At 46.1% G+C, this 26,408-nt stretch overlaps 1 long non-coding RNA gene across 1 annotated transcript; it reads left to right on the top strand.

Annotated features, from left to right (window-relative positions):
• The first annotated feature begins 549 nt into the window (after positions 1-549).
• On the top strand, positions 550-8,153 carry LOC131830268 (uncharacterized). Its single transcript, XR_009353089.1, has 3 exons — positions 550-774; positions 6,787-6,938; positions 8,079-8,153. It is a non-coding gene; the product is annotated as an uncharacterized LOC131830268 (long non-coding RNA).
• The last annotated feature ends 18,255 nt before the right edge of the window (positions 8,154-26,408 follow it).

The raw sequence follows: 26,408 nt of genomic DNA, 5'->3' as shown, positions 1-26,408 counted from the left end.
CCTGATTTGTTTTCCTTCATAGCAATGATAACTTCCCATTATGGTTTTTTCTATTTTTCTGATGTAATCTATGTGCAGTGAGACCCACTCCTTTTAACCTAAAGTTCTCTGAGTATTGGCAAAAGCAGGCAATCCTATGGTCACAGGCAAGATGCAGAGTGTCTCCGTCATGTCCCCGAATTCGCTCACGCCCCCTTGGAGTCAAGCCTTCCCCACATCTTCCCTAGCACCCACCGATCTGTTTTCTGTCCTCATAGATTGGCCTTTTCCAGACTGTCACATAAATGGAATCACTAGCATGTGGCTTCTTTCGCTTAGAGTGATGTATGTGGGATCCGTTCATGGTGTTGAATATCATAGCTCCATCCCTTTGATCTCGGCCTAACATTCTATTGTGTGCATAGACCACGGTTCGTTTATCCATTCCTGCTTGAGACCATTTGGGTGGTTTTTAGTTTGGGGTGAATGTGATTGATTACAGCTGCTCTATTCACTTGTGATCAAGTTTTTGTGTACACGTAAGTTCTCATTTGGGGGCTAAAACCTAGGAGCCGGGTTGCTGAGTCACATGGTGTATGCATGTTTAACTTCGTAAGAATCTGGCAAAGCCTTCTCCAGAGGGGTCAGACCATTTTAGATGCCCACCAACAATGCACAAGGGGCGTGTTGGTTTGTGAGACGGAATCTGCAAACAGCGGCCAGACGGAGACGACGGAGAGCCCCAACCCACACCCCCTTGGCCACAGCCTGGCCCCAGTGGTCCAGACCTGATCGGTGAGTACAGTTCCCTCTAGTGCTGCCCCCCTTCTAACTCAGGACCCCCTGAGAAAGCCAGATATGCTCCCCTAACCAATCACATGAGATGCCCCGCTTCTGGTTAGCTGCCTGCAGCTCCTCAGAGCCAGCAGCCTCCGGGCGGGGCCCACGGGAAGCCTTCCGCCTCGTCCACTCTAAAGCTGTCACACCCTGCCTGCCTTCGCCTCTCTGCCAAACCAGGGACTTGCTGACCCCTTGCCATAGGGAGCTCCAAGTACGCAGCCTCCATGGGTGGGCTTCCTGTTCTTTTCCAGGTTTGTGTGAGCCCTTGGCCCACTTCCTTCTGGTCAGGCAGAATCTACAGCTCAGGGAGTTGCCAGGCAGTGGGGTCTGGAGATCTGGACTGTTCCCTAGTCTCTGCAGGGGAAGGAGGACCCCAACATCCTCCTCTCCAGACTACCCGCCTTCTGGTCCCCTGCTCCCTGGCCCCATCTGAGCCACTTCTGTCCCCGACAGGGAGAGGGTCAGGGGATTGGGGCCAGCTCGGGGGGTGGCAGGGAAAGCTTTGCAGTTCTTCTCAAGATCTTGTTTGTTGTGAAAGAGCACGGAGCCAGTGGGGAGAAGAACCTACAGGAAAAGACTCTTTCTGAGACAGCCAGAATCTTCTCTACTTCTAGAAACTGCCTCATAAGTAGGGAGGGCAGTTAGACTAAATATCATACTGTCCCAAATGCTGCCAATTTGGGAATCTCCTCCAGCTGTGCCTTCCCCCTGGGAAGAGAGATTTGGAAACCCTTGGGCTGAAGCGGCTCCGAGCGCACGTCAGCTCCAGGGCTTTCCAAAGGCCCTTCTGGAAGTCAGGTTTCAGAATTTGGACCTGTAGTAGCAAAAAAGCGGGTGCCCCAGATCTGGATGAAGTGGGGATTTGGCCCTGGTATCCCCAGAGCCCGAGCCCCAGGATACCTGCTGGGGGACCCCGGAGCCCTAGAGGTGTCCGCTCTAAAGCAAACAATAGAAACAAACAACAGAATACAACTTTCGGTGTCTGTCTCCCTTTGTGAGGGATTTTGTTTTGTCACTGCGATATCAAGGTTTATTTTCTTAAAAAAAAAAGTCTGACTGTGGCTTCATCAGCAGTTGTTAAAAAAATACCTCCATTTCACCCCAGACTAAGTATCTAATGATCTGCAAACAAAGATTTGAAGATGCTACTTAACAGGGCTCTGATCCTTTTGTAATATGATCTGTTTCACCCTCTCTGTTCAAAACCCAGCAAATGAGTTAAGCAGGTGCAGCGGGGAGAGAGGGAGAGTCCACACTCCCCCTGAGGTTTGTCCCAGGAGATAACTCAGCTCGAAGAGATCTGAGTGGCAAGCAGATGTAGGCTGTCTGTGAACAACAAGGCTTTCGTGGGTGTGAGCTCTCTCCTGTCCTGCAGGGGATGATACAGCAAATCCTCCCAGTGCCCCCAACACAATCATAGGGCAACTCACAGGCTCTGGGCTTCCTTGGGCAGCCCTGGATGGTTATTCCAGACACACAGGTTGAAATTGCAAAAGAACTGGACAGAATCACAAAGCTTGAAACAACTTCACCCATTGCCTAAGACTTTTTCATCGTGTTTTTGGCGGAAAGAGTTTTGTATACGGCTTGTTTCATTTCTACTTGGTTAATTTGCTATTTCATTAACTTATCTGGCAACTCTCCATGTAGGGTATACTCCATCAAAGTTTATTTCTGGAGGAGAAATAAAGACAGTTAAGTTACTGGCAATGAATGAATGAATGAATGAATGAGCGAACAAAAGAATGATTTGATGGACACCGAGTTCTCAGCATGTGCAGGTGTTAGGTCAGGGGTCTTCACATTTGCTCTTCTTATCTGTCTAGCAAAGACTTCTTGTGAAGCGGCCTTACAGACCAGGAAACAGGGGCTTGCTCAGGATCACCGAGGGGCCAGGATGGAGTATGATCTCAGCTACGAGGGCACCCGGGGCCAGTGAGGTCCTGGACATGGAGGACTAGAGAGCTCATCACGATGGGCAGTGTGGGCTGTTCTCCCCTCGTGCAGCCCTGGGGGGACGGAGCTCTTGCCCAGCTGGCTGCTGAGCCACAGACGGAGCCCTGCAGACGGAGGCGAGAGGCGCTTACTGAGGAAGGGATCCCTTGCTTTCCTTCCCTCTGAAGTTTTCCCCTAGAGCTTCACCGATGATATTCTGAGCCCTGACATCTTCCATCTCCTGCATCGGTAATGAACGGCCTCACAGGCCTCTGCTGCTTCTGCACTGCGTTTCCCTGACCCAGCACTTTTTCTTCGGTGCATTATTTTCCCCTAGATTTTCAAATTCCCCATGGACAATAATCAGACAGCGAGCTCCCCACACTTGGCAAGTTTTTGAGTTTTAATAAAAAATCATGTTTATTCCTGTAAAGACTTTTTTTTTTTTTCCTTTCCCTGCGAATTCTCCTAACAAATGCAGTTTTTGCTCGACTCAGGCTTTATCTTGAGTTTGGTTTCTTAAAGCGGACTCTGTCCCCAGGTTCTTTCTGCTCTCCGGAGCCTGGAGCCTGCTCTGTGTCTCCAGGTTTGACAGCCCCTGACCTGGGGGAAGATGTGCATTATCCCCCTTCTGCTTTTCAGTCTTTGTGTATCCAGAGGGATTTAGAACATCTGCGGTAAATGGGAAGAGAAAGAAGAAAAGCGCCACCCCCCCACAACCTGCACAATCGCTGCCGGGGGCCCAGGCATTCTCCATACAAGGCATTTGAACGTCAAGTGTAGTTTATACGACAAACGAGGGCACCCTGTGTTGCATTCAGCAGCTGTGGAGGCACAGGCCATCTGCAGTGTCTAGAGCCCCCAGTTCTGTCCCAGGGTTCCCTGGGCAAGGGGGCACCCCCACTGCTGCCACCACATTCAGGGGAGATGAAGTTCACAGAGGAGCGGTACCCCCTGCCCCCAGCCCTTCCCCCGCCCCAGCCAGGGCAGGTCGCCGGAGGCGGTGTCCTCCTTCTCTCCCTCGCCGTCAGTGAAGTAGGGGGAAAAGGGACAATAAAAAGGCAGCAAGCAGGGGGTAAGGATGCTGGAATGCCCACCGGTGCCTGAGGACTCACTAGGTGCGGGGTCTGGGGCACAGACGGGGACTGTGGATGCCACTTCCAGAATGGCCCCGAATCCCATTGTCGTAATGGCGAGCTGGAGTAAGAAATAGGTATCGGAAACCCTGGAATGGGACGTACTGGGTCAGACCGGGTTAGGAGCCCGGCAGCGCTGGTGTCATCCCCCAGCTGAAATTCCATTTCCGCTCTCACTAGCCTGTGACCATAGGGATGTTTCTTAACCTCTCTGAGCCTCAGTTTCCCCCTTTGTACAAAGGAGACAGTGCCTACTGTTCAGGTCTGTCCCAACGAATACATGAAAAACGCATGTTGCTGGTTTCTGCAGAGACAGGTAAATGGCGGCCCCCTGCCTGTGCTGCCTGCTACTACGTCTTCTCACTACTCCTCATTGCCAGGCAAGCGGGTCATAAGTTACTGGGTGAGCACAGGGACAGCAACCAAGGACCCCAGCTCCGGGCTGAGCCGGCTCTGTATCCATGGACAAATTATTAATCTCTCAAGGCTCCGTTGGCTCATCTACCATGGGGGGTGCCCGTAATGTTTACATCACAGGACAGCAGCAAAGATAATAAGAGGGGATGCCATGAGTGTTCCCCAAATGTTGGCTCTCAAGATGGCTCTTTAATGACTATTACGAAGTATCAGTCCTAAAGCAGGCTCAGAACTATAAAGGTGAGTGGACGTGAACCTTGATGTTTCCCTGCGCACACACCGTGGGCAAAGAGAGGGCCCTCTTCCCTGGAGTTGGGGAGGTTGAAGACTTCCAAAAAGGACTGAACTGACTGTCTCAACCTCTGTCTCCAAGGTTTCAAAGGTCAGTTTTACACAGTGGTTGGACCCAGAGTTGGGGCTGGTATGGAACTGACAGGGCACAGGTGTCTGTTTATACTGAACATGAAAAAAAACTTTTTAAAATGAAATTCCATCTTTTCGATAAAGTAATATATTCACATCATTTAAAAATCAAAAGGAAAACTTAAGTCCACACAAAAACCTGCACACACACACATCTATAGCAGCTTTATTCATAATTGCCAAAACTTAGAAGCAGTAACGGTGTCTGTTAGTGGGTGAATGGACAAAGACACTGTGGTCCATCCAGACAATAGATTATTCGTCGGCACTAAAAGGAAATGAGCTCTCAAGCCATGAAAAGACATGAATGGGTCTTAAATGCATACTATTAGCTGAAAAAAGTCAACCTGAAAAAGCTAAATAGTATGTGATTGCAACTGTGAGACATTCTGGAAAAGGCTGCACTGTAGCCTTTAGACTGTAAAAGGATCAATGGTTGCTGGGGTTGGAGTGGAGAGGGATGAATGGGCAGAGCACAGAAGGCTTTTTGGGCATTGAAACTACTCTGATTGATACTCTGATGGTGGACACATATTTAACATTGGGCCAGAACCAAACACCTCTAGGATGAACCCTGAGTTAAACGATGGACTCTGAGTGATGGTGATGTGTCCGTGTAGGTTCATGGACTGTAACACGTTCCACGCTGGTTGGGGATGTTGGTGGGGAGGCCAAGGGTCTCCTAAATGGAAAATCTCGATACCTTCCTCTCAATTCCCTGTGAACTTAACAAAAGTCTTTTTTTTTTTTTTTAAATCAAAAACATTCAACCAAGGACACAGAGACAAATTTTGCTCACACCCATTCTCGTCTATCACATCTCACCTGCCACATCCACATGCACTTTTATTAATTAGTTGAGAATTCATGCACTCTTTCTTCATCCACATCCGATCAAATGCAAATATGTTCTTTTCCTCCTTTTTTTACTCAAAATGTAGCATACCTTATACACTGTTGCATACAATGTAGGGTTTGCTTTTTCTTCTTAAAACGTATCCTGGAGATGTCTCCGTGTCAGTGCAAGTTCTTGATTTTATGTTAGTGTGTGGTGGAACCACTGTGTGAATGGACCTTTGCTTAGTTATTCCCTACTGATGTACTCTTCAGCCATTTCCAGCCTTTCAAGACTACAAACAAGCTTCCTTGACTCGGCTTGACTGTATCTATGCGAGTTTGGGTATGCGTGAGAGTAAAGGAAGGATACCAACCCAGAAGTGGGACTGTTGAATCATACATTTGCAATTTTGGTAGATGTTACCAGATTGGTCTACACAGGGATGGTATCGTTTTGCACTCCCACTAAAAAATGCCCATTTGGCTACAGGTTTCCCACTCTTCTCAAGGTTTTGTGTTTTTACTGGTCTCCCAGGGAATCCATGGTATCTCTAGCATGATTTTAATTTCTCTCTCTTTCATGCCTGAGGTTGAGTGTCTTTTCATTGGCATAAAGCTCATTTGTATTTCTTTTTCTAGAACTGTCTGGTAATGTATTTTGCCCATTTTCCAATTAAGTGGTTGTTCTTTCTCTTCTAGAAGTTGCTGCTATATTAAAACGATACACCCTCTCTCGCCAGAGCAGGAGGGAGGAGAGCCGCCCATGAGCAGAGGCGTTGGCAGGAATGCAGTAGGGCCAAGGGCTGGACGGGCAGGTGCTCCTGGTAATAAGAGCCTTGTTAATACCACTGCCCATGTGTCAAGGCTAAGCTCAGATCTGACCTCTGCCAAGAAGCTTTCCCCGGTCTGCCCAGTTGGAATTCTCCCTGCCTATGAGTCTGCCTTATGTTGTTGAGTGTTCATAGGCTGGAAAGAGTGTTGGTGGGGAGAGGGAGCCTTGAAATCTACACACCCGCCTCCTTCCTTAGTCATGTCCCTCCCGAGTCTGGGCTTCAGTGTACACATCCGGATGATGGGAGAATTAGACAAGATTATTGTCTGGCAGATTCACTTGGGAGGCTTTTAATGCTTTACCGGCTTGGTCCCCACCTCAGACTTGAGAGGCTCAGAAGGAGGAGTAGCCTGTGTATTCTGAAGATTTTATTTATTTATTTAACAGAGAGCGAGAGTGCAGAAGGGGGAATGACAGGGAGAGACAGCGGGAGAAGCAAACTCCTTGCTGAGCAGGAAGCCTGCTGTGGGGCTCAATCCCAGGACCCTGGGATCATGACCTGAACCGAAGGCAAACGCTTAACCGACTGAGCCAACCAGGTACCCTGTGTCTTTTAATGTGTGTCCTTTGGTTGAGATGAATTGGTGAAAATGATGACCATTAGGGTCCCTCTGCCTCCAGATGTTTGGTCAGGGCAGGTCTCTGGTTTGAGCCCGTAACACTCCAGTCCGTGCCTCTTCCCAAAGGTGCCCGTATTCCTCATCGACACATAGTAGGCACTCAGGAAACGTCAGTGGAATCCAAAAAATGAAGTGTCTTCTTAAGTCTCATTTTCTTATTCCTGCTGCTTATGAAAATATATTGGTGGGAGAGAACAATTCTGTAACCTCTAAACTGTGTGGATTTCATCCATTTATAACACAAAGTTAATCTAACCCAAGTTAATCACCCTGAAGCTATTAGCCATTTGGAATCTCTCTCCAATGGGATGAGAGGTCATGTATTTGCAACCTGTGGGTTTTATGAATAATTGTTTCCTCTTCCCTGCTGAGCTTGTGTTTTCTTGATGAAAAATCCATGATTTTTTTTTTTTTTCTCCCACCTGATCTGAGACCACTCTTCACATCTGGGGACATCTCGGAACTAGCTTTAATAACGCTGGCTTCTCTGACCTTTACATCTCTGCTGTCATACTTGTGCCCCTCGTAGAAAAATCCAGTGGAAAAATCCAGAGTGTGTGTCCAGCAAATGGCCTCCAGGGGAGCCTGGCCTGCGGGCTCACTGACTGCGTTTTCTCGTGCTTTCACATTTTAAATGCTCCTAAACAAACAGCCGGCACTGCTGGTCATTAGGGGAGCCGGGGACACAGAACCAGTGAGCCAGCCCAATTACTGGGGCGCGTCCAGCAGGCTTTCCGCTGCGGGTCCGGGCCCGCAGCACTTCAAGTGTAATCGGTGCTCTGGCAGCCTGAGAATTTGTTTCAGGCTTAATTAGCCTGAGGCTGCTACATGGACCCCAGCTTTGTCCCCTAAAGCGATGCACGGGGCCCTGCAGTCATGGAGGGGGTGAACAGCTTTAGCAAGGCCCCTTGAGGGATGAATAAAGCCTCCATGCTTGCCGAACCGGAGGCAAGTGGCAGGTACCGCCTGCTCCCCACACAGGTCACCTCGGGCTTGCTGGGGACGGTGGCAGGCGGTGTACCTGAAATGACAAAGAGCACATTTCTTTTTAATTTTCAGCTCCAGCCCGATGCTTTCCCATGTGACGTGTTCCTCCCATAAATCAGCCCGGAGAATAAAGAATGTGTACAAACAAACCTATCTTACCAGTCAGCTTTTATTCGCGCTGCTTTCTAGCAAAATACAGAGCTGCGTTTTCCCCACCCCAGGTCCCAGGAGTGGGTGTAAGGAGTGCTGGAGGGGAAAACAGATGCCAGGCTGGAACCCAGGCTCTGCCCTGGTGCACCGCGTGACTTCTAGCCTTAATTTACCCATGGGGGGAAATGGGACTAATACTACCTATCCTATCCATCTCACTGGTCATTATACACATGGAGTGGAACCAATCTGGGCAAGGTGCAAAGTCATCCAAATGCATAGCGTTATTAATTTTGCTCTTTGAACTGGGGGTTTTCTTTCCTTGAGATCTCCTGTGGTGCACTGTTTTTCATCTGTCACGAAAATTTCATCAGAGCTGGTGTCTCTGGAAGCAGAAGTGAAGCCCACCTTGCTCATCTGTCACTATTTGTCGCATCTCCCGAAGATGATCTCTCTGCAGATCATGTGCCAATTTGTTAGGGGCAGCTATCCATCAAGGTGGAACCTTGATCATCCATCTTTAGACTGGAAGGTGCTGTCAACACAAAGCAGACACTTCCCCAAGGGGTAAGGAAAGACAAAAACAGCTCCTCTGAGAGGCAGCCACGGTGTGCTGTGACTCGTAGTGCATGTATTTGGGGAAGAAATTCCAGAGAGCAGAGGTGTGTTTGACACTACACACCCCTCCCCCCAACACCCAACCCGGTTCCGTGTATCTCTTGTCCAAATCTTAGCCCCCAAGAAGGAAGGTGTGATCTCAGGAGACTCTGGTCTTCTCTCCAGATACCTTAAATGTCAACATTATAATTGCTATTCAGCTCACAAAATTGGTGGAGAGCCCAGGTGAGGCTTTTGTGACCACTCAGACTTGAAGGAATTAGACATTTCTTGTGCCATGAATGTTCGAGTGTGCACTCTGTTCTGGAAGGACAGTGGTGAACAAGCCAGACAGAGCCTTTCTTCCAGGGATCCAGGAGTCCAGAAGGAGGTCAAGATGACAGGGAACAGACAATCTCTGCATCATGTGACATGGAGATGAACTGGGTTTTGGAGGAAGTGACTAATCGGGATGAGGAGATTCAGGGAAGCTGAGGAAATGTTGACCGGGGCTGGGCGGCAAGGCTGTGGGGGTAGGTGAAGGTTCAAGGCGAAGGGTGAGCAGGTGTAGGGCCCGAAGTGAAGGTAACGTGTACTGCATTAGGGCAGGGCTTCCCAAACCTAAGAACCTGTTAGAAATACAAATTCTTGGGCTTTGTGGCAGGTCTACAGAATCAGAAACCCCATGGGCAGGGCCCAGGGGTCTGTGTAAATAAGCCCTTGGGTGATGCTGATGCACATCCTACCCTGGGAACCAGCATGTTAGAGGAGTAGGAAAGCATTCAGCACAGAAGTCAACCCAACTGAGCATTTTTCTTTCTAAAAAAAAATTTACCGTTATCTTTGCCACTGTGATGGGGTTCCTCCTTGCACCCCGCACTCCCACAGTGCCCTCCCCTGTCATGGTCATATGGTCTTTTATCTTCCATTCTTGCTGGGACAGTACTCAACCTTCTAAACTCCACGTTCCCTACATCCCAAAGAACTGCAGAGAGAAATATACACATCCACAATTATATTCAGAGATGTCATCAGCCCTCTCTCTATAACTGAAAGAAAAAGGAAAAAAAGAAAATCAATCAGGATATAAGAGACTGGAACAAGAGTACCACCCAACCTGACCTAACTGGCATTTGTAGAACATTCTACCCCAAAATAGAAAAGTGCATGTTCTTTTCACGTATGCATGGAACATTTACCAAGATAGATTATATTCTGGTTATGAAACGGTCTCAATAAATGTAAAAGGATTCAAGGCACACCAAGTATTTCTATAACCACAGTGCAATTAAGTTAGACATCAATTACAGAAAGATATCTGGAAAATGCCCAACTATTTAAAAACTAAATAATACACATTTACATATCATATGGTCAAAGAAAAGATCAAAAGGGAAATTAGAAAATACTGAACTGAATGAGAAAGAAAACACAATATATCAAAATTCGTGGAATGCAGCTAACACAGTATTAATAGGGTTATTTTTAGCACTAAACACCATAAAAGAAAAGAAGAAAGAAAATTAAATGAGCTCTGTTTCCAACTTAAGAAAAGGGGAGCAATCAACCAAAAATAAGCAAAAGGAAAAAAATAATAAAGATTAGAATGAAATTCAATGAAGTAGGAAACAAATAATAAAAAGAAAGAAAGCAAAATCTATTTCCAGGAGAACATCAGTGAAATCAATACACATCTAGTTAAACTAATCAGGAAGAAAGAGAAAGACACACACACACACACACACACACACACAACCAATATCGGGAATGAGAGAGAGGACTTTACCACATACCTGTGATTCTATAAATAACACTACAATAATAAGGGTACACCACGAACAAATTTATGCCAATAAATGTAACATCTTGGATAAATGAACAAATTCCATGCAAGATGAACAGGTGAATGGATAAAGATGTATACACACACACACACACACACACACACACACTCACACACAATGGAATATTACTCAGCCATCAGAAAGTGAAATCTTACCATTTGCAACAATGTGGATAGAACTAGAGGGTATTATTCTAAGCAAAATAAGTCAATCAGAGAAAGACAGTGATCATATGATCACATTCATATGTGAAATTTAAGAAACAAGATAGAGGATCATAGGGGAGGGAGAGAAAAATGAAATAAGACAAAATTAGAGAGGGAGATAAACCATAAGAGAATCTTAACTACAGGAAACAAACAGGGTTGCTGGAGGGGAGGAGAGTTGGGGGATGGGGTAACTAGGTGATGGGTGTTAAGGAGGCGGTTGATATAATGAGCACTGGGTGTTATATGCAACTGGCGAATCCCTAAATTCTACCTCTGAAACTAATCATACACTGTGTTAATTAATTGAATTGAAATAAAGTACAATTTAAAAAAAGAAGAAATAAGTAGCCTGAATAACTGTATAGCTTTAAAGAAATTGAGTTTATTTAAATTTTAAACTAATCTAAAACCTTCCCTTAAAAAACAAACAAACAAACAAGCAAATAATAAAACTCCAGACCCAGATGGCTTCATGAGTGAATTGTATCCAAACATTCAAGGAAAAATGATTCAATTCTATCCAAATGCTTTCGTATAATAGAAGAGGAAGGACTATTTCCCAAATCATTCTAGACTGGGATTACTTTGATATTGAGCCTAGACAAAGACATTGCAGTAAAACTACAGACCAATACCCCTCATGAACACATATGTAAAAATTCTTAACAAAAGTTTAACATATATAATTAAACAATGTATCAAAGGAACCATGTTTCATAACAAGTGGGACTTGTACTAGGAATACAAGATTGGTTTAACATTTGAAAACCAATTAGCTCAATTCATATTAACAAACTAAAAACAATAATAATAAGCCCAGCTATATAATCTTCTCAACAGATGAAAAAAAAAGCATTTGACAAAATCCAGCAATTATTCCTCATAAAATATATCATCAAACTCAGAAAAGAAAGGCATCTATGGAAAACATACAGTTAACATCATACTAAATGATGGCCAGCTGATTGGTTTGTGCCTAACATCTGGACAAAGCAAAGATGTCTGCTCTCATCACATCTATTCAATACTGGCAGGTCCCGGCCAGTGCAATAATGCAAGGAAAGGGTATCCAGATTAGAAATAAAGGAGTGGAACTCTATTCACAGTCAGCATGATTGTCTGCAAAAGACATCTACCCAAACAAAAACCTACAAGAATAAGTGAGTATAGTAAGGTCGCAGGAAGCGACATCAATATAAAAAGTCAATTACATTTTAATTACCAGAAGCAAGCAATTGAGAATTGAAACAAAAATACCATTTTCGATAGCAACAAAAATATGAAACTTAGGATTAATCTAACAAAAAGATGTGCAAGACATGTGAAATCCTAAAGAAATCCTAAGTAAACGGAAAGAGATATTTTGTTAAGAGATAAGAAAATCCAATGTTGTCAAAATGTCAATTATCCTCAAATTAAAATATGGATTCAGTATCATGTGGAAAACACATAAAATAGATTATGATGCAGGCTCAGAAAGGAAGGAAATTCTGACACCTCTTAGAACGTGGATGAACCTCATGGACATTATAGCAAGTGGAACTCCTCAGCCATTAAAGGACAAAGGCTGTAGGATTCCATTTACATGAGGTCCCTAGAGTGGGAACAGACTTGAAGCAGAAAATGGAATGGTAGTTCTCAGGATCTGGGGAAGGTGGAAAGTGGGAAGTTATTTGTGAATAGATACAGCAATTCAGTTTTTCAAGACAAAAGATTTCTGGATACTCATTGAGATGGTATCTGCCCAACACTGTGAATGTACATAATACTGCTAAACAATACATGTAAAAATGGTTAAAATGGTAAACTTGATATGAGGCATACTTTATCACAACTTTTTAAAAATGGCATAAGAAAACCTTTGGAGGTAATACGTACGTGCATTATCTTGTTTATGGTCATGGTTTCATGGGTGTCTACAAATGTCTTAAAATCAAATTGTGTACTTTAAACATCGACCATTTGTTATATGTCAATTATACCTTGATAAAGCTGTTGAGACTATTTAATCAAGAGAATTGAATGGTATAAAGACTGGGATTCTTGGGAAGTCTGCCTGGATGCTTTTTAAGTGTTTGAAAACATTATCTTTTCTTAAATTAATTAATTTTTTTTTTTTTTTTTGTGAGAGAGAAAGTGTAGTGGGGATGGGGCTGGTAGAGGCAGAGAGAGAGAGAGAGAATCTCAAGCAGACTCCCTGCTGACCACAGAGCCTGACCCGGGGCTTGATCTCACGACCCTGAGATCATGACCTGAGCTGAAATCAAGAGTCAGATGCTTAATGTACTGAGCCACCCAGGTGCCCCTGAAAACATTTTAAAGTTCACCTGGAAGAGTGAAGATATAGGCATAGCCCTTCATACCTTGTTTCTACTGCCTTGTATTCCTGCCTTCCCCTTTCCCACAAAAAGAAGTCTAGCACAACCTTTATCAAGGAGCACATTAGACACTCATTTGTTTGTCTTTATCCTACATTTGAGATCCTGCCACAGGCCATGCACCTATCCCGTCAGGCGGTGGAAGAGTGCCCAGTCTGAAGCATCTGGCTCCCGGTCTGTGGGAGGACAACTGGAAAACCATCATGCAAGGGATACATGAGGAAACAGGCTGTGACACAGTGCCACACACGGATTGGCTTAACCCAGAAATGTAGCCTAGAACACTAGCCTCACAGTTCTGGAAGTTAGAAGGCTGAAATCAAGGTATCAGCAAGGTCATACTCCCTCTGAAGTCTCCAGGGAAGGCTCCTTTCTTGCCCAGTCGACCTTCTGGTGGTTGCCAGAAATCCTTGGTGTTCCTTGGCTTGGAGCAGCACAGCTCCGGTTTCTGGCCCCATCTTTACATGACTGCCTTCCCTTGGTATGTATCTTGTGTCTCACTAAGGACACCGGTCATTGGATTGGGACCCGCTCTAATCCAGTATGACTTCATCTTAACTAATTATATCTACAAAGACCCTATTTCCAAATAAGGTAACATTCTGAGGTTCTAGTAAAAACAGACTTTGGAGGGACACTATTCCACTGAGTACAGGCTCTGCAGAGGACGCATCAAAGGATGGATGTATAGTAAGTCACATAGCTGGGATTTTCATTCAATGCTAGAGAGTGCAGATCCATAAACAGAGTCTGGAATATTCTAAAGACAATGGGTCACCTTTTCATGTTTCTCAACAGGGGACATAAAGGGTCAGATCAGTGCCTTTAGAAACTGTGTGGTATCCATGTAGTAGATAATTTCAGAGAACAGAAACTGCATAAAACCCCCCTAATCTGGGGCTTTATAATTGTCTTCCTTATATGCAAGGAGGCAGAGCCCACAGGTACGGACAGGAGCATGACGGGGTTATGAGGAAGGGTGCTGGTTGGAAACCTCCATGAGATGAATGTGGGAGAATAAAGGAAAAAAGAATTGAAGGGGAACATCAGGTTTCCAGCCTGGAAAGAAAGAAACTTTTCCTGAAGGAATTGCAGAACCCTACGGAGGGGATAGTGGTGACATTAATCAACAGAGATGACAGACAGAAGAGCAGCTCCTTATGCCTAAAACTAGGGGCTGAAGGCTCAGAGGTGGCAGTCCAATTTGGTTATAAAAATTAAATCCAACCATGAGTCTTGTGGAAAATTTTAGATAAACGCTTTTGGAAAGGTTGGGGACAACGGTGCTCCTGAATGCCCGCCATGGCTCTTCTGTGGCACCAAGCTGGGATTTCCCCCAAGCAGCTGGAAGGAGGGGGCTGGAGCTCAGGAGAGACATGGAAACTGAAAATGTGTATCTGGGAATTGGTTCTGTAACAGGGATAACTTGGCTCACCTGGGACTTGGATGCTTCTGCTCCAATGGAGGAAGCTGCCTCTTCCTATGGTTTCTCTTTCCCTCAAATTTTGTTGGCTAGGGTTAGGCTGCAAACCCAACCTGAAGCAGTCAGTAGCAAGGGAAGATAGAATTAGCATGATTCTCCTGGACCAGTCATCTGCAGCTGGGGGCAGAGGGGCGTAGAATACAGAGAATACATGTCTGGAAGTCCACGCATCCTTCCAGAGTGTTTAAGTGCAGACAGGGCTTGTGCGTCTCCACTCTGATCTCAATACAGAACCATTTTGTATACCCGGTTTGAGGAAGGCTGTCCTACAGATGCCTTATTAGAAGAGGCCTCAGATAAAGGCTGAGCAGGAACTGGCACAGAGGTAGGAGGAGAGCAGGTGCCCAAGGTGGGAGATCCAGAGGAGTGTTAAGGACATGGACACGTTCTCTAAAGGCTCTGTTTTAACCTTCCTCCACAAGGTAGTTTGCATGCGCTGGCCTCAGGGAATAAACATCCACCTTCTGCAAAATCCTCTTCTTCCTACGTCCACACCACACCTACGCCCCATCTGTTCTGCTTCCACAGATTCCACAAACCATGAGCTTCCACTCCATGTGCCCTGTCAAGATGCCCCTGGTCCATTGCTCGAGGATCAGCTGCCGTGCGCAGGCTCATTCGTCCGCTCACCCAGGTGTCTTGTTTGCAAAGCCAGAGGGGGTTCCCGTGCGGCAGTGGATCAGTGCACGGGTTTCCAGTAGGTGTGGTGTCTGCAGACACCGCATTGTTGCTAGAGTTTTCTCCCAATGAGACAGAGATTAATTGCGGGAGATAAACAAAGAATCCCATTCATGAGTCTGAGCGGTGCAGTGGTGAAACCAGTGACATAGTGGGAGTCCCTACGCCCGTCGGGAGGATTTCCGCAGATGGCCTTGAAATGCATGTACTTTGGAGGACTGTTTCTTCCTCCTGGCAGGAAAAGATGTCTAAGGAGGATATCTGAGTAAGAACAATAATGTCCACCATCTGCATTTCAGAATCACTGCGGACGATGGCTCAAAGATGGAAAGAGAAGTCTGAGTAACGATCTCAGGTTAGGAGGCGTGCTCACCTGTCAAAGCAGCAACTGTCACTGATGGCGCAGCTTTTACACACCTGGTCCTGCAGTGCAGTCGAGAGGCCTCCACTCCTCGGAGTTCTCCACGCCCATTAAGCTACTCCTGGGGAGTGGGAACTGCTGACCTTGAAAAGGGAAAGCAGCGTGGATAATAAGAGAGCTGCACTGACCTTGTCAAAGGTGGGACGCTGCGACACTGGGAGGAAGTGTCTTTCTGAGAGAGCTTCGTCTCCAACTGTGGGCATGTATCGACAAATCGACAAGCCTCCTCCTTTCCAAGGCGTGTGTCTCGGAAAACTGCTGGGAACCTGGCGTGTGAGCTTCCAGTTCTCTCTGACTCCCAGGGCAAGGAGACGGCAGGGCCAGAGGGCTGAGCGCATCTTCTGCTCCCACCCCTGGCCTGGGGCGGAGCTCCAATGAGCCACACGGACCAAGTCCAGCCCTCTGGTCCTTGGAAAGGCAGACCCAACTGTCATCTGGGGAGGAAGGATCCCGTGGTAAGAGTAGGCGGGGTCAGGCATAAAATAAGGGTGGGTGTGGGGTGGGTGGGAAAGAGGAACCCACGCAGGTTTTAATATAACTTCTCCCTATTAAATCTTCAATTCTGGGGGTGTCTGGGTGGCTCAGTGGGTTGAGCCTCTGTCTTCGGGTCGGGTCATGGTCTCGGGGTCCTGGGATCGAGCCCCGTGTCGGGCTCTCTGCTTAGCAGGGAGCCTGCTTCCCCCTATCTCTCTCTGCCTACTTGTGGTCTCTTTCAAATAGATGAATAAAATCTTAAAAAAAAAAAAGTCTTAAATTCTGAATCTGGTTTGTCACTGTTTCCTCAGACTCAGAATTCTTGGATTATCTCTCCCCAGAACTTCACTCCCTCTCTCCCACCCTCCCACCATCCTTCCTTCCTTCCTTCCTTCCTTCCTCTCTCTTTCTCTTTTTCTTCCTTCCTTCCTGATTGATCTATGTATTTGAGAGAGAGCACCCACGAGAAGGAGGAACAAGCCGAGGGAGAGAGAGAATCTCAAGCAGACTCCACGCCGAGTGCAGAGCCCAACAAGAGGCTCAGTCCCACGACCCTGAGATCAGAACCTGAGCCAAAACCAACAGTCGGACGCTCAACTGACTGTGCCCCCCAGGTGCCCCCCAGAGTCTTTCTAAAGAGTAGTGGTTCTTTAGCTTCAGTGCTCATTCATGAGCCTCACTGCTGATTTATTGGCTTGGAATCTGAGAGTGGAACTGAGCTGGGGCTGAAGCCTAAACGTGACAAGAAGCATGCTCTACACGCTGGCCTGAATCGTGCAGGATCTTAAAAGGGCCTTTGCTTCTGGAATTCAAATGTAATGAGACACTTGGGAGCCAAGACCTTGACAGAGTCCAGCAAAGCATAGCATCTTGTTCTTGGTTTTGATCTGTCTCATCTGTAAACTAGTCTGTCATTATTTACTCATCAAAACGGACAAGAGGAAGGGAGGCATTAGACAATCTCTCTGTCTTATGCTGTGAATAAGCTCTTGCATATTCTATTTTTGACTGCACTTGAAATTAATCAAAGACAGAATGTCCTGTCTGATTATAGAAGCCGTCTTGAGCGCAGCTCTAACATGCACGGTCAACAGCGAGCAGGACTGTGCTTGGGCCGGCTCCCACAGGCTGATGGGGTGTCCCTCTTCCCAAGAGCCTGTCCGGCGACATCACAGTGGTAGCTGGAAGCCACCTGTGCTGGGAGCATTTACACCACAGAAATTGTCAGGGGCTATGAATCTGGCTTCTGTTCATCAGCACTGACCCCGGGCTGGCCGGCCACATCTGTTGGGAAGGTACAAAATCTGACTTTTGAGTTCAAGAGAATGTGAGAGAACAAAAGGTCCCTGAACAGGGCTACACCATCACTGGGGCGAGGGCTCAAAGGACAACCAGGTGTGTCCCTACAAGACGCCACAGCGGGAGGGCCAATGCGACCTCCTGTTCTATACCACAGAACCTTCTGGGCACCCCCTCACCATGCCTTCTGCCTGCAGTGGTCACTTCCTCTGATGCCACCCACACTGATCTTTGTGTTTATTCTGTTGATCAACAACATTAGCCAACAAGTATTTCCTGCACATATACGGGCCTACCCTTGTGCCTGTTACTGAGAAGCATGCAAAGGTGTTTGAAGGTCTGTTGCTGGAGAACATGGGTTGGGGGAAGGAGGATAAAACAAAGCTGAAGCTTGTGAATAAATTCATGAGCAGCAAAGGGAAAAATTGGCAGCAACCGGAAGGTTCCATTCTGCAGGATCAAGGAGCGCTGAAGGCCTCTGAATTAGGTCCCTGATGCTCCGGGACCCTCCCAGGAGCTGGACCTTCCTCCTTACTCTGCGGCCTGTCTGCGTTGTCATGCCTGCCCTTGCCCTTCTCGTGTTTCCAGGGACACCAGAGGGAGGACACCACTGTGATCTGTTCACCTTCAGTGTACTCGGCAGATTGCAGTGGGTACCTGGCCCCAACAAGGGACAGAAGATGGAAGGTGAGCAGATGGACGTGAACTTGAAGAACAGGCGGGACTCTATAATCAGGGGAGAGCTGAGATTCCAGCAGGAGTGCAGCGCACACAGAACGCCTGAAAAACACTTAACTCGGGGCCCTGCGAAGTCAGGCCCCTGAAGCTGGAAATGCCCAAAGGGGGAGCAAAGAGGAATGAGCCTGGGAGGGGAAAGGGAAATGCCGGTGAGCTTGGACCTGGCTGAGTAGGTCAGAGATTTTCTAATCATGTTCTTCTGCAGAGCCCCAGGGCATTACAGAAGTGCTCCGGGAGCTCTGTAAATAATTTAAATTTAATTTTCCAAATTACATATTTTAAACAGTAATACAATTACATCGGTACACACAAATTTGGTTTACGCTAAATTTTAACACGTTGTCGACCTCCAGTGGGTTAACTTGTGCTAACCCGATCAATTCTCCGAATAAAACTCGGACCATAGCTGTTTAATTGAAGACTATTCTGAGATTGCAGCATGTGCTATGAAGCTGCAAATGGTGTCAGTTTTACTGATATGAATCAAGATTTTCTCCATTTTACGCAACTTAAATCAAATACAGAAGAAAATTACACGCCGGGGCTGATAGAAGATTGCCGTTTTCTTCCATAAACCCAGATTTCAAAGTTTTATGTTCGTCAAAACAGCCTCATTATTCTCATTGACTGACTTCATTGTATTCACAAATGTTTAATCATTTGGACTTACGAAATAAATTTATATTAATGTTGCAGAGTACCTAAGTGGAAAAGAAGACCCTAACATTTTTGAAATCTTATTCGGCTGAAGCTAAAAACCGATGGGGAACACCCAACCTGCCTTCTTAAAACCCAAGCTGATTATCTGGAAGGAAGTGATGATGTTCAAAATTCCTTTGGGGTAAATGATTTCTTTGCTTTGGGAAAAACACCCAACTGCAGCCTTTAATTATAGAAATGTAAAGACAAGAGCCTCTTCTGAAATAGAGACATTTGAGATTCAAGTCAGAGCTGTAAGAAATTCCAAACTGCAGAGGGATTGTGGGGGGGTAGTTAGCTGGGTTTGGGGGACATAAGCAAAGACACTTCTGTTTGGATTGTGTCTCCCAAAAAGAAGATGCGGGATTCATAAGCTACAGCAATGCAGAACTGACCTAATTTGGAGACAGAAGGTAACGAAGTTAAGACAGGGTTCTTAGGGTGAGCCCTCATCCAGTACAACTGGTGTCCTTATAACAATGGGAAATATGGATATAGAGACAGACATGCACACAAGGACAAGGCTGTGCGAAGATTATTATGTCGCCAAAAGCCAAGGAACTACCAGAAGCTAGGAGGGAATCCTGGAGCAGGTCCTCTTCTAGAGCCTTTTGAGGAAACATGGCCCTGTGACACCTTGACCTGAGACTTCAGCCTCAGAAATGAGAGAGTAAATTTATGCTTGGTTTGTGGTTCTTACTGCCGTGGACTTAGGACACTATAGTAGACTACGGCTGCTTTCAGGGAACATATGGAAGTGTCATGGTATCTGCTGTGCACCTAATCCCCTACCCCCACCCCACCCAAAACCCCAGTAGCAGTGGAGCCCCTGTGGCTAAAAACACAGAGAGGAGCAGACCGGGGTGGGGGGGACTTCTCACTAACTTAGCACAGGGCTCCCACTTCGGGGCCCAGTTCCGTCACAGACTGGGATTCTACACGAAGGAAAAGGAATTCTGACATTATACAGAATTCTTGTAGTAGACCATAGGAAAATTTTGAGCTTCAGGGTAGCCCAACAAACGATGTAATTAAAATTGGGAAATCATTTTACCTATTTTCCTTTTACTCTTTGTAAATTGCTGCTGGAAAATTTCGAATGACATACGCGGCTTGCGCATGCGGCTCTCCGCGTAATTCGGTCGAATATCCCTGCTTCGGTGTCATAATCACAGGTGCTATTACTTTCATTTTACAGGTGAGGACAGTCGGGCTCCAAGAGGTTAATAAATGACTCAAGGTCATGTGGGCAGAAATTGAAGGAGCTGGGATTTGACCCCAGGTCTCTCTGGCTCTAAACACTATACACGTGACTATTTCCTTTTGCTGGAGTCCAAATTTATGGCTCACTGAGTGTATTTTGATTCTCACAAGAGATTAAAGCCCACCCCTGGGCTAACGGAGGAGGGGGCGTTTGAGCGTTTCACACAGCAGCATGGCGTATCCCAAGAGGGCTCCTTCCTTGGACCCACTGAGGCTGGGAACCCTTGCTTTTCAGGTTCAACCCTGGAGTCCCCGCCTCGGGGCTTCCCCACAGTCCTGCCCGCCTCAGGAATGGCAGGCTTGTTCGGTGTCTTCTTCTAGAAGCAGGGCGTGCAGCCTCCCTCTATACAGGTTTGTCGATTGATGGAGGAGGAAGCAGAGGGAATTTTGCTCTGATACATTCTCAGAAGTAATGGCAGGGGTCCGAGCGACAACCGTCCTGTGCAGAGCAAATGACCACGGCCAGGGACACGCTCAGATTTGCGAATTCCATCAAGACCTTCCAACCTGTCACTTGGATCCATCTTTGATAAAAGGCATTCCCCTCTTCCTGATGGCTAGAAGAGCGGTATTACAGGTCAGGGGGTTGGGGTCTGACTGGAAATTAGCAATTTACCTTGGGAGGCTGGGCACGGGGAGGCGAGCGGGAACCCAAGTATCACTTGCAATTCATGAGCGTTTTCTAGACATGTTTTCGAGAGCACCTTCATTTCAAGAAAAGGCAAGAACAAAGCAGACTTTGAAGATGGAGCTTTTATTGCTCGTCTCAGAAAAATACCCAGACGCAGTGGGGTTGTAGGAGTGTCACAAAAGAAATTAGGTTTCTCTCTTTCCCTGCAAGAACAAATGTTTATACGTGTGTCATTTACTAGGTCTCATGGTAAGGAACATAAATAAACGATTTTGCTTTGTTTTCCACCCGGGGCAAAAGTGAGTGACAACCGAGAACATGTGTGTTTTGGGGGTTGGTGCCTGGGGGCTGGAAGTAGCTTGTAGGAGAAGATGAGAAAAAAAGAAGAAGAAGAAGAAGGAAAAAAAAAAAAAAAGGCCTCACTTCCCCCTTTGCCTGCCTGGCTAAAAACCCAATTAAAACTTTCCTGCCCGTTTGTGGGGCCACTGACAACAGGTTCCATGTCACTGAACTTTGGCTGCTGTCCTGCTCCCAGAAAAACAATGTGAGATTTCCAAACTGGCCTCGGTGTTAATCAGGGCCACGCGGGATGGAGCTGTACAGATTGCTAGGGGCTCTGATCCAGTATGTTCATTCATTTATCTTGCTTTTCCCCGACATGTTTGCTGTCAGCTGCACAGCTAAATACTGAGGCATTCGGAGGTGGTTAACTTCTGCTGAAGCTGAGAAAATAGCTTTCGGAGCCCCTTATCACCAAATCAATCTATCTGGTAAACCCCTGAAACTAAAATAATATGTTTTCGAAAATTCTCTTCTCGTGTTTGTCGGCCCCGAGAAGTTATTTTTTTCAATTTAGTTTAATTTCTTTCTCTTTTTTTTTTTTTTTTTTTTTTGCAAATTGAGTTTTTATTTCCCCTGTACATCATTCAAAACTCCTTTGTAAGCAAAGTTCAGAAGAGCCGTCTGTGGATTTTTCTGGGTTTTTTAACCCAACGCTGCCCTGTCCTGACTCACCTCTGATCTTGCATGCTGAGAGGGAAACAGCTAAGCCCGGTGTGTGTTAGCCCAGTGTACGTGGAGCTGTCTCTGGAGGAGGCTTTGGGTTAACTTGCTGGCCCCAGGGGCCTGTCACCTGAGCAGGCTGTGCCCTTGAGTTCCCCGGGGAAGGGTGGCATCCGTGACAACGAAGTCAGATCTTCAGATGCTCGCTTGCTTGGACTGGGAGCTAGGACAGTGTAGGGGGCTGGGAGAGATGCCGTGGCCCAAGTCAGTGCTGTCCAGTGGAAAAGTAATGTAAACCACATAGGAAATTGCAGTTGAGCCTTGAAGGACGCAGGAGTCAGGGGCACCGACTCCCCCCACAGTTGAAAATCTATGTATAATTTTTCACTCCCCCAAACTTAACTACTAAGAGCCTACGACTGCTTGGGAAACCTTACTGAAAACATAAACAGTTGATGAACACATATTTTGTATGTTTTATGTATTTTTATACTGGATTCTTACAGTCAAGCAAGCCAGAGGGAAAAAAAAAGTTGCTAAGAAATCCTAAGGAAGAGAAAATACCTGGACAGTACTGGATGGGGGAGATTCAAACTGGGTTGTCCACAGATCAACCGTATAAAAATTTTAGTTGCTACCTACTAAAAAAGTGAAAAAGAAATAGGTGAAATTACATTTAATAATGTATTTTATTTGGCTCAAGATATTTAAAATGTTATTTGAACATGGAATAAATATTAAAAAATTACTAAAGAGCTACTTTATGGTCTTTTTTTTTTTTTTTTTTTTTTTTTTGAGGACGAAGGCTACACTATCCTATGTATTCAATGCCGACAGCACGTATCACATTTCAAGGATTCAACAGCCCCATATCTCTCCTATCCCCATGTGGGACGACATAGGTCTAAGTTGGCAGGCTTTACCTTCTCAGTATCTACTGGCTGTTTGGGAAGAGCCGAGTCCACGTGGGAGGTAGACACCCTGTGCCTGGACAGAATTACTAGGAAGAAATTAATAGGGCGCTGGTGGCTGGGGACTAGAATTGCCAGAAAAGGTTCCAGGAGGCAGCAGGACACAGCAAGTGTTACACACATGTCACCAAGCACAGAGGAACCGTAAACTGGTTGGGGAGCACTGGCATCTCCAGAGATAGAGAAACTGAGACAGGACACTCCCCTTCTCTCCCCATGCCTCTTTCCTTAAGTCATCTTCTCCGCGGACCAGGGATGGTGGTCAGAGGACAGCCTATCTATGTAGAGTGAGGCAGAGGGCCTGGTCCTGGCTATAGCAGCAGTCCTCGGAGATGCTGCCCTCGGGCTGCACAGCACAGTAAGCCACATAGGGCCCTCCATGCCAGCCATCCTGACTTTGTCACTTAGTGGCTGCTGGCTTTGGGCAAAGGGTTGAGACTCTGAGTGAGTGTGCCTCATCTGGGAGACGAAGACAGCAGGAGCCCCCAACCCACGGGGCAGTTGACAGGATTAAGAGGTGTCCCTGGTACACGCCTGGCAGGAACCCTAGGGCTTCCGGGTTATGTGGAAATGTAAAAGGGATCTGCATGGGTTTCTGTCACAGGCAGCGCCAGCAGGTTCAACGTGAGTTTGGCACAGGTCATGATTCTCAAGACCTGAACGAAGGCGAGAAGGAACAGGAGGTTACAGGAAGCTTGGTCGCTTTCTGTTAGTTGTTTGCATGGAGAGTTCCAGCTGGCACATTCAGCTGAGGCATGGCGTTCCTCCTTTCGGTCTCACACGTTTTCTGCCCGTACCACGTTTCTGATCACTTCAGTTCAGATCACACAGTCTCTGTCACACCGTCCTCTTCAAAAATCGCTAACCAAGCTGGAGGAAATGAATTTCCTTTGTGGGGGGAAGGCGACAGGAGCGTTGGGATTCATCATTATGATATAACCAGCATACAGGTGTGGTGATGTGTGTGTGTGTGTGTGTGTATGTGTGTGACTGTGTGTGCATGTGTGTGTATGCTCCTCAAACAGGAACCTACCCCAGGGGTCATATTTTTCACAGTACTTACATTTCGTCTGTGTTTCTTTGAATGGATTTTCCATTCAGCTGTGTGGCCTATAATGGCATTGCAGCTTGACTTGGCCTTGGTGTCTCCATCCGCAACGGCACCTGCCTGCAGCCTGAAGGTGAGGGGAGGGTTGGGACAGATCCCTCCTCTCCTCTCTCTGAACTCTCCTTTCCATAGCTTGGTACCCGCTCCCAGCACTGTGGCCCCATGTCCATGAGGCAGGCTTGGAGATACCCTTCAGAGCCAGAGCTCACATCCACAGGGACGGCGGACATGGAGGCCCTTGCTGTTCCATCATCAAGTCCCTATAATCTTCATTGTTTCCACCATTTATTAAGCTTTTACTCTGGGCCAAATAGCCATGTGCATTTTCTCTATTCTCCCTAATAGTTGTACAGGGCGGGGATACCCTTTTCCTCCAACTCTGGCTGTGAGAATGACCCATTAGCCTCCAGGACTGCTTGCTTCTAAGCCTGGGAGTACACTTATCCGCACAGAAATAAGCTTTGTTAAGACCCAGTTCTGTAGGGGAATTGACTGCTTTTATGCTTTTATCTGATCCGGGCACTATAACTTTGACTGAAAAGTCAGGCAGGGACTGCTCAGTTCACATTCTTATCTCTAACAGCATGTCGGAATGTTCTTTCAGTGGGCACGCTGTACAGACAGCCAACAAATTAGTTGGGAACAAGTAAAGGCATAGTGTGGAGGAAATACTCTACACTACCATAGTCAGCTAGGATATTTACGACAACTGCTGATCTCAATGTGTCTCCTCCTCCTGCTCCTTGTCCTTGTGATTAGCAAGTAGAAGTAGGGCTTACCTTAGTGGGAACAGTAGTAGTAGTAATATTTCCTGAGCTGTTTAATTTTGAGTTCTTTTCACTAAAGAACTAGCAACATTTTAACAGAAATGGTTACAAGAGAAAAGATGTCATGATGGCTTGCCAAGACACCATCCCCATTCTCAGACCCGGTGTGTATGCCACTCTGTCCTCACATTCTCCTACCTGGCACACAGAGTTTACCTCATTGTTTTAAGATCTTTCAGCCTCTGTTTTGGGACTTGCTCAAATTTAAGCACAGACTTCACCAGTTCCATTGCACAAAAGACGGTGTTTTCCTCCAAAACCTCTGCTTGTCTCATCACTCCAGGCACGGCTTCTCCCTCTTCCAGGCTTGATGCACAAATTTACCTTGGGATGGATTTGTAGATTTTTTATATCCTGCCCAATGCCATGATTGTTGGAGCATATGGAACAACTTTAAGTATTTAAGCTGAAAAGAAAATTTCTCGTTGGACTAAAACACGAAGACCATGAGTGGCACTATTCCACATTTTTCCTCCTCAGCATCGAAGCCCAGGGAAGCCTTCCCAGTGGCCAGTGTGAGTGGAGGATGAGCACCTGGGCTCCTGTGGCCACCTGTTTGCTCTGCAGTTGTTCTGAACCATGCTCTGATCATAGATGAGACATAGAAAGAGCTGGAGCAGGGGGAAAGGGAATGGTACAAAGGGTTCTTGACCAAAAGCTCACAACCAAGAGACATAAATCTAGAGAAACACAGAAGACACCATTTCTGCAAGAGCAGACTTTTCCTGAGCAGCAGAGTAAGCAATCCAGGTGACATTTTCTAAAACCTGAGCAAGGGGGAAAGCACTGTTGACCAGAGAGTAAAAAACAGGCGGGCATGGGGTAAGGAGTGGACCTGGAGTACAGGGTAGGCTTGATACATAGAGGGGAGTGGGAAGGGCACTCAGAAGAAAGAGATAAGCAGATAATGGAAATATTCAGTGATAAGACCAACTGGAAAGAGGCCACCAGCCTGGCTAGAAAAAGGACTTCACACTGGGGACAAGTAATAGAAATGGAAAGAAATGTCACTGCCCAGGAAATTGTAGGACTGTGCTGTCCACTGTGGTAGTCAGTGGGCAGATGTGGCTATTTACATTTAAGTCTACATTAGATTAAATCCATTAAAATGTTAGTTCTTTGCTTGTCCTAGTCACATTGCTAATGCTCAAGAGTCACATATGTCTAGTGGCTGCTGTACTGAACTGTAAGGTTATAGGACAACTCCATCATCACAGAAAGTTCTAACGGACATCCCACGATGTTGAGCCCAACTTCATGTGGACATTTTTCATGAGGGCAGTGGGGAACCATTTATGGTTCTTAAGCAGGTTACATGGGGGTGAAATAGTTTAATTTTTAATTTTTTTAAAATAAATGTTTAATTTTTTAAACAATAAATATTGTTTTTTAAAAAATGAACAATCCCTATCAAAATCCCATCCTTTTTTTTTTTTTTCAAAGAAACGGAACAAATAATCCTAAAATTTATATGGAACCAGAATAGACCTTGAATAGCCAAAAGAATATTGAAAAAGAAAGCTAAAGTTGGTGGCATCATAACTCCAGACTTCAAGCTCTATTACAAAGCTGTCATCATCAAGACAGTACGGTACTGGCACAAAAACAGACACATAGATCAATGGAACAG

Source organism: Mustela lutreola, chromosome 4 (genome assembly GCF_030435805.1).
Source record: "Mustela lutreola isolate mMusLut2 chromosome 4, mMusLut2.pri, whole genome shotgun sequence".
Lineage (NCBI taxonomy): Eukaryota > Metazoa > Chordata > Mammalia > Carnivora > Mustelidae > Mustela > Mustela lutreola.
The sequence above is the reverse complement of the archived record's forward strand: the minus strand, read 5'-3'. Positions and strand labels throughout refer to the sequence as shown.